Here is an 8,275-nt window from a genome sequence, read left to right as displayed (position 1 = left end):
AGGGAGGGTTGATGAACTGAATATAGGGGCGCGGTTGGCTAGGTGGGCGGTAGTGTCAACTGTAGTGTTGGTGAAGGTGTGGGGGGCATTTTGGCACGAGTAGTGCCACGGGCAAGGATGCTGGTCGCCTCCGCTAGATTAGCGGGTGACGGACTGGTGTGGGCGGCAGCGTCTAGTAGACGGGTGTGGATAGCGGGGTCGCGGTGGACCGTTGGAGGGAGGGTTGATGAACTGAATATAGGGGCGCGGTTGGCTAGGTGGGCGGTATTGTCAACTGTAGTGTTGGTGAAGGTGTGGGGGGCATTTTGGCACCTGTAGTGCCACGGTCAAGGATGCTGGTCGCCTCCGCTAGATTAGCGGGTGACGGACTGGTGTGGGCGGCAGCGTCTAGTAGACGGCTGTGGATAGCGGGGTCGCGGTGGACCGATGGAGGGAGGGTTGATGAACTGAATATAGGGGCGCGGTTGGCTAGGTGGACGGTAGTGTCAACTGTAGTGTTGGTGAAGGTGTGGGGGGCATTTTGGCACCTGTAGTGCCACGGGCAAGGATGCTGGTCGCCTCCGCTAGATTAGCGGGTGACGGACTGGTGTGGGCGGCAGCGTCTAGTAGACGGCTGTGGATAGCGGGGTCGCGGTGGACCGTTGGAGGGAGGGTTGATGAACTGAATATAGGGGCGCGGTTGGCTAGGTGGGCGGTAGTGTCAACTGTAGTGTTGGTGAAGGTGTGGGGGGCATTTTGGCACCTGTAGTGCCACGGGCAAGGATGCTGGTCGCCTCCGCTAGATTAGCGGGTGACGGACTGGTGTGGGCAGCAGCGTCTAGTAGACGGCTGTGGATAGCGGGGTCGCGGTGGACCGATGGAGGGAGGGTTGATGAACTGAATATAGGGGCGCGGTTGGCTAGGTGGACGGTAGTGTCAACTGTAGTGTTGGTGAAGGTGTGGGGGGCATTTTGGCACCTGTAGTGCCACGGGCAAGGATGCTGGTCGCCTCTGCTAGATTAGCGGGTGACGGACTGGTGTGGGCGGCAGCGTCTAGTAGACGGCTGTGGATAGCGGGGTCGCGGTGGACCGTTGGAGGGAGGGTTGATGAACTGAATATAGGGGCGCGGTTGGCTAGGTGGGCGGTAGTGTCAACTGTAGTGTTGGTGAAGGTGTGGGGGGCATTTTGGCACCTGTAGTGCCACGGGCAAGGATGCTGGTCGCCTCCGCTAGATTAGCGGGTGACGGACTGGTGTGGGCGGCAGCGTCTAGTAGACGGCTGTGGATAGCGGGGTCGCGGTGGACCGTTGGAGGGAGGGTTGATGAACTGAATATAGGGGCGCGGTTGGCTAGGTGGGCGGTAGTGTCAACTGTAGTGTTGGTGAAGGTGTGGGGGGCATTTTGGCACCTGTAGTGCCACGGGCAAGGATGCTGGTCGCCTCCGCTAGATTAGCGGGTGACGGACTGGTGTGGGCGGCAGCGTCTAGTAGACGGCTGTGGATAGCGGGGTCGCGGTGGACCGTTGGAGGGAGGGTTGATGAACTGAATATAGGGGCGCGGTTGGCTAGGTGGGCGGTAGTGTCAACTGTAGTGTTGGTGAAGGTGTGGGGGGCATTTTGGCACCTGTAGTGCCACGGGCAAGGATGCTGGTCGCCTCCGCTAGATTAGCGGGTGACGGACTGGTGTGGGCGGCAGCGTCTAGTAGACGGCTGTGGATAGCGGGGTCGCGGTGGACCGTTGGAGGGAGGGTTGATGAACTGAATATAGGGGCGCGGTTGGCTAGGTGGGCGGTAGTGTCAACTGTAGTGTTGGTGAAGGTGTGGGGGGCATTTTGGCACCTGTAGTGCCACGGGCAAGGATGCTGGTCGCCTCCGCTAGATTAGCGGGTGACGGACTGGTGTGGGCGGCAGCGTCTAGTAGACGGCTGTGGATAGTGGGGTCGCGGTGGACCGTTGGAGGGAGGGTTGATGAACTGAATATAGGGGCGCGGTTGGCTAGGTGGGCGGTAGTGTCAACTGTAGTGTTGGTGAAGGTGTGGGGGGCATTTTAGCACCTGTAGTGCCACGGGCAAGGATGCTGGTCGCCTCCGCTAGATTAGCGGGTGACGGACTGGTGTGGGCGGCAGCGTCTAGTAGACGGCTGTGGATAGCGGGGTCGCGGTGGACCGTTGGAGGGAGGGTTGATGAACTGAATATAGGGGCGCGGTTGGCTAGGTGGGCGGTAGTGTCAACTGTAGTGTTGGTGAAGGTGTGGGGGGCATTTTGGCACCTGTAGTGCCACGGGCAAGGATGCTGGTCGCCTCCGCTAGATTAGCGGGTGACGGACTGGTGTGGGCGGCAGCGTCTAGTAGACGGCTGTGGATAGTGGGGTCGCGGTGGACCGTTGGAGGGAGGGTTGATGTACTGAATATAGGGGCGCGGTTGGCTAGGTGGGCGGTAGTGGCAGCTGTAGTCGAATGTCGATCATTTGTACCATCGAAGCGGAGTATAATCTAACAAATGTTGGTGTCGATGTATTGTGGTTCGATCTAATGTATTCCGCTGTTACAGTTGTAGATCATTTATTCAGTCGATTGTTACGTTTGTCGATCAGGTAATTTGTCTATGTATATTTTTGTCTATCTTATGTATGTCTGTGTCACGACTGTCTGACATTTGTTTGGTCGATAAAAATTAATGTCGATCATATGCATTGATTGATCTAATGTGTAGTCTGTCGGGTAATGTGTCGATGATTTATTTTTAGATTATTTGTCACGTCGATGGTTGTATTTGTCGATTATGTTTGTGTCGATCTAAAATATTATCTACTTATAGTCAGTTGATGTTTGGATTGTAGATTATGTGTCACGTAGATGTTTCATTATGTCGATCATATGTTTGTCGCACTTTTGTTTTTCTTTTTTCGGATTTGCCGATGTGGTGATGCTGTCGATGAGTGTGATGTCGATCTTGGAATTCAGTCGATCATTCGATTGTCGATGATGTGTAGTTGTCGATCATTCGTTGTTCGATTAAGTGGTGTCGACCTTTGGATTGTCGATCTAGTGTAGGTAGATAAACTGACCGGATACCCTCCTTATTGTTATGTTTTGAAGATCATTAACAAAGGACGCATTGAAACCCTTTTTTTCATTTATTTACAGTATCAAACTAAAGAATCTGCCATGAGACTACATTTCCCACAAGTCTCCGGGGCTTTTTCCGGTCAAGCCTATAAGGAATTCATTTACAGTATTAAACCAAAACACTCGCTATAAGACTACACTTCCCACAAGTCCATGGGGCTTCTTCCGGTCAAGAGATTTCCTGTGACTCGCAGCCACATCCACAAAGATAGATGACAACTTCCTGCAGCGGCACACTCCAAGCCGCAGACGAGACTTCCGTGTACATCTCCGGACTACATCACCCATAACACCCGGCGGCCACTTCAGGTCGCGATCGTGAACATTTTGTTTCAGGGCTTTCTAACCTTCTGATTGTCAATATTTTTAGAGAAAGATGACCACTGAGATTAGGAGACCTTGGTATTCACTTTTGGGTCACCATAATATAATGGAAAGATAGTCTTACCGAACGGACTTCTACTTCCGGTCAGCTCTGGGACCGGAAGTGATGCACGTGGAGGACTTTTTAGATTCACTATAAATATGTATCACTAGTAATGCAGCACCAGCCTTGATAAAGAGAGTTATCTCGAAACGCGTTGGCTGGGAGGAGGATTCTTGCTCACTTGGACTGTCATCTGCATGGCGGGGGAAAGGTACGACCCTCTTAATTAATTTTAAGTCCCATTAGTACCGGCCCTTTTTGGACTCCATTTCGATGGACCTGCATTTTCCCCTGCCTGGCAGCTCCCCTTCCTCGTGGCCAACACTCCCCTTATAGAAAATTCCCTATTTGTTTTTATCCAATAAATTCCCTTTTTTATACGGGTGGCCATTTATGAATGCCTTTCGGATAAAGATACCTTGATGTGCAGACGGAACACGCTTCTACCAGTGAGTACCGATACGCAGCTCAGCCCAGAAAGATACCTTGATGTGTTTTTATCACTATTTTATATTGTAAGTTAGGTACGCCAACCCATTCAGCACATGCATGCTAAAGAAACCTTTATATGTTTCAAACCTCGCTCACTTATTGTAAGTGAGGTATGATTACCTCTCCTAAACTTCATCCATATATTCATTGCTACTAAACATCCATTGCATTGATTTGAAGATCTCCCACCTTGAAAAAAACCCTTTAATATGTGTTTTTCATACCACCTCGTCCTATGATCCCACCGCTCTCTGGAGGAAAAACGTCTCTTCTTTAAGAATCAGGGTTTCATCAAACATCCCACAGGTCTCATGATCTTACCATCTTCTGGAGGAAAAACGTCTCCCTTTTAAGAATCAGAATTTCATCAAAAATCCCACAGATAAGTATTCATTTTTCCATCATTTTAATCCATAAACTTCCCAACTGAATCATCAGTTCTATTCTCCCACCCCCTTTCCAGCACCAACTCCTTTCACCCACACACCCCCTTCTGTTATTTGCATCTCAGTCCGATGCCGCCAATGCCCGCTGCCTGCCTGCTCATCATACTTGTGATATATTGTACATTTTTTATAGAAAAAATAATAATTCGTGTTTGGGAAGGGACTGGGAGGAGGACATGAATGCAATTTTGTTGTCCAGGGCTTCCATTAACTTAATGGAGAAGGGTCTGAATGGGTTAAAAAAAATGCATGAGGTCCCCCCTCCTAATTATAACCAGCCTCGGGCTCTTTGAGCTGGTCCTGGTTGTTTAAATGGGTGGTCTTCTGTATGCCGGCGGTCGGGCTCCCGGCGCTCAGTATACCGGCGCCGGGAGCCCGACAGCCGGCATACCGACACTTATTTTCCCTCGTGGTGGTCCACGACCCCCATAGAGGGAGAATAAAATAGTGTGGCGCGCGTAGCGCGCCACCGTGCCCGTAGCGTGGCGAGCGCAGCGAGCCCGCAAGGGGCTCATTTGCGCTCGCCACGCTGTCGGTAAGCCGGCGGTCGGGCTCCCGGCGCCGGGATGCTGGTCGCCGGGAGCCCGACCGCCGGCCAGCCGTAGTGAACCCGTTTAAATACTGGGAAAAATTTGGACAGTGGTCCCTGTATTTAGACAACCAGCACCGGGCTCTTAGTCCAGTCCTGGTTCCAAAAATACGGGGGACAAAAGATGTAGGGGTCCCCCATATTTTAAAAAAAAGCACCGGGCTCCACTAGCCAGGGACATAATGCCACAGCCGGGGGACACATTTATGTAGGTACCTGCGGCCGTGGCATTACCCCCCCAACTAGTCACCCCTGGCTGGGGTTCCCTGGAGGAGTGGGGACCCCTTAAATCAAGGGGTCACCCCCCCTCCAGGCACCCAAGGGCCAGGGGTGAAGCCCGAGGCTGTCCCCCCCATCCATGGGCGGTGGATGGGAGGCTGATAGCCATGTGTGTATAAAAAAGAATATTGTTTTTTGTTGTGGAACTACAAGGCCCAGCAAGCCTCCCCCACTTGCTGGTACTTGGATAACCTTAAGTACCAGCATGCGGGGAAATAACGGGCCCGCTGGTACCTGTAGTTCTACAACAACTAAAATACCCAAATAAAAACACAACTCACACACCGTGACAGTAAAAATTTATTAAAACACACTTACACACTCACACATACTTACCTACATCCAACGCCGAGAATCACGTCCACTTGTCCAGTAGAATCCAATAGGGGTACCTGTAAAAATGAGACACAGATTACTTACCTACATCCCACGCCGGTCACGTCCACTTGTCCAGTAGAATCCAATAGGGTAGGGGTACCTGTAAAAATGAAAATTCTACTTACAAACTTCAATCCACAGGAGGAGAGAGGAAGAGAGAGAGGGAGAGGGAGGGGGAGAGAGAGAGAGAGAGACTAACCTGCTGCTGCTGGGGATAACCGCATACACTGCAGGGCCACACCGCTGCTTCTGTCAGCAGGAGGACGGAGCCGGCGGAGGAGGGGGAGAGCCGCACAACGCCGCTCCTGTCAGCGGGAGGACGGAGCCGGCGGAGGAGGACGTGGGGAGAGCCGCACACACTGCAGATGCCACTCACCGCCGGGATCCGCCGCCTCCAGCGCCGCGTGTGGGTGATTGGACAGCGGATCCAGCACTGGATCCGCTGTCCAATCACAGGTGCGTCGCTGACATGGGGGTGGTGTCCCGGTCAGCGAGGCTCTTGTATAAGTGCCGCTTTCCCATCTGTTTTGTGTGGGCTTTTACAGCCCAGTGCTTGGCCCCGCCCCCCGCTCTGTCCCGTTTCCATTCTGTATGGGAGGCACTGCTATCAGCCGGGAGTTAATCGTCGCTGCCACTGGCCGCAGCAGCTGCGTGAGACGTCACGCAGCTGCTGCGGCCCGCCCCGCCAACAATCCAGCCACGCCTGCGTTGGCCAGACCGTGCCCCCTAAACGGCGGCTTCACGCCGCCATCCAGCCCCCTCCTGCCCTGCGACCGTCTCTGCCTGTCAATCAGGCAGAGGTGATCGCTACTGAACGACGGTCTTCGGCCATCCGGCATGCGCCGGCACATGCGCATTTCTGACCCGATCGCTGCGCTGCGATAAACTGCAGCGAACAATCGGGTCAGAATGACCCCCTATGTCTAGAAACCTAGGGCGATCCGGCACCGGATTGACTGAGTAAGAATAATGCTAAAATTAGGAAAAAGAAACCAAATTTGAACAGTATATTTTTTACCCTTAATAAATAAGGGAGAGAAGGGGCAAAAATAGCCCTTTCAATATTGTGTATACAAATATATACGTATAAATGTTAATTCTGTCCTCGTTGGTGGTGCACCCAGAGCCAGAAAGTATGCAAACTTTGGAAAATGGGGAGAAAAAAGAAGGCTCTTGTGTGGGCGCACTCTTGTAGAAGAAGTAAATTTGATATGATAATTGAGATGAAATATTTAAAACATAACTTTTATTAGCTTTTTACGATATAAAGTTCTTCCCTGAGATCTATCCTTCTAAATGCAAGATAGAAGGCATCTTGATAAATAAAATGTTCTGGTCTCTTATCGGTAAAGAGTGTGTGGTAGGGTTGTAGACATTAATTGGTCGTACACCCGTTCCCCTTGACCAGTACAGACTTGCTGTATTAATGGAACCACGGGGTGGTCAAGACACGAAAATATATCAGGCTATACTCTTTGGCTTATAGGAGATTAGGGTAATGATCAGAAGTCACTCCTCTAAATGCAATACAGAAAATTGGCATGCACCTATCTGGATTTGAGACAATGAAAAATGGAGAGAAATGAAATGAGCATCACGGCAGTGCCAGTGACCATAGGTCTTAGAGATTACTGGATAGAAAAAAGTGGTGATACTGCTGTTGGTGTTGCTATCACATAAGTGAGGAAAATCCTAATCTACAACACCAGGTATTCACAGGTGGTCTCCCTTCCTGATACTGACCTGGCCCAACGCTGTTTAGCTTCCAAGATCAGACGAGATCGGGCGCTGGCAACGTGGTATGGTAGTAGAGAGTTTTATGTGAACACCAATGAGAGTGCACCTATTTAGGAATGTTGAAATTTAGGACCGACAGAAAAGTTATTGAAGAAGAATCGTGGAAATGTGTGGATCTGCTTTTCACGTTAGATCCGATTCCAAAATTCCCACTCACGTGGTGCAATGTACCGGAAATCGTGAATGAGAGTCCACGAAAATTGGTGATCTAAAGAAGATGAAGTTGTCAAAAATGGCACTGTTAATTACAGTCAAAGAAATCCCTGACTGCTTGTATATTATGGTTTGTCCAAACAGACAGTAATTGACAAGGAATACTGAATAAACAAGGTGAATACGAAGTCACGCTATTAACACAATTATTTGAATCTCAAGAGGAGGTTTGGAGTCTGTCAAATTATGTGCTAACATGTCAAATTCACCCAAAACTGCACACATATATATCTGTTATCCATATGTATTAACTGATAAGTCATAGGATATTAGCCTTCAGACAGGATGTTAAATGCTTAACACATGATAGGTATATGCTATTTATATTCATACATCTGTTTGCTGAGGAGGCAGAAAATAGGAAGAGATAAGAGCAAACACACTCTGAAAAATAACAGGTATATGTTAATCATATGCATTAACTGGTGAAACCTGGGATATTTGCTGCTAGATTTCAAACACAGGGCTAGATGCTAAATATATAATAATAGAGACCCCTGATCGGTTACCACTGTAATACACATTAAATGTGAGATAATCTAAAGCAG

The 8,275-nt window shown here is 50.1% G+C and overlaps 1 pseudogene; it reads right to left on the bottom strand.

Moving 5' to 3' along the window:
- Positions 1–7,411: 7,411 nt before the first annotated feature.
- Positions 7,412–7,530, bottom strand: LOC134950166 (5S ribosomal RNA; annotated as a pseudogene).
- Between the last annotated feature and the right edge of the window lie 745 nt (positions 7,531–8,275).

Source organism: Pseudophryne corroboree, chromosome 8, assembly GCF_028390025.1.
Source record: "Pseudophryne corroboree isolate aPseCor3 chromosome 8, aPseCor3.hap2, whole genome shotgun sequence".
Lineage (NCBI taxonomy): Eukaryota > Metazoa > Chordata > Amphibia > Anura > Myobatrachidae > Pseudophryne > Pseudophryne corroboree.
Note: the sequence above shows the minus strand (reverse complement) of the source record. Positions and strands in the feature narration are given on the sequence as shown.